Source organism: Ischnura elegans, chromosome 2 (assembly GCF_921293095.1).
Source record: "Ischnura elegans chromosome 2, ioIscEleg1.1, whole genome shotgun sequence".
NCBI classification, from domain to species: domain Eukaryota; kingdom Metazoa; phylum Arthropoda; class Insecta; order Odonata; family Coenagrionidae; genus Ischnura; species Ischnura elegans.
The window spans coordinates 67823657-67823925 of NC_060247.1; positions in this window are offsets into that span (position 1 = coordinate 67823657).

The window sequence follows — 269 nt, forward strand, 5'->3', positions numbered from 1 at the left end:
ACTATGCATTAGGGAAATATGAACATAATATCACAAGAAAACTAAACAGAAGAAAGAATTTTCCCTGTAAATCCACAAAACTTCATTCTCATTCACTAGAATGAGCGACAATGCTTTGGTTAAATCAAGTTATTATTAGTCTTTGGTAATTGGCCTTGTGCTGTTTTTAGACTGCATCAAATAAATAAGGCTTAGTTTAATACAGAAAAGTACCTCATTAGGATCCAAATGAAGATTGGAGAAAAGTGTAGGTAATTAATTCATTACAG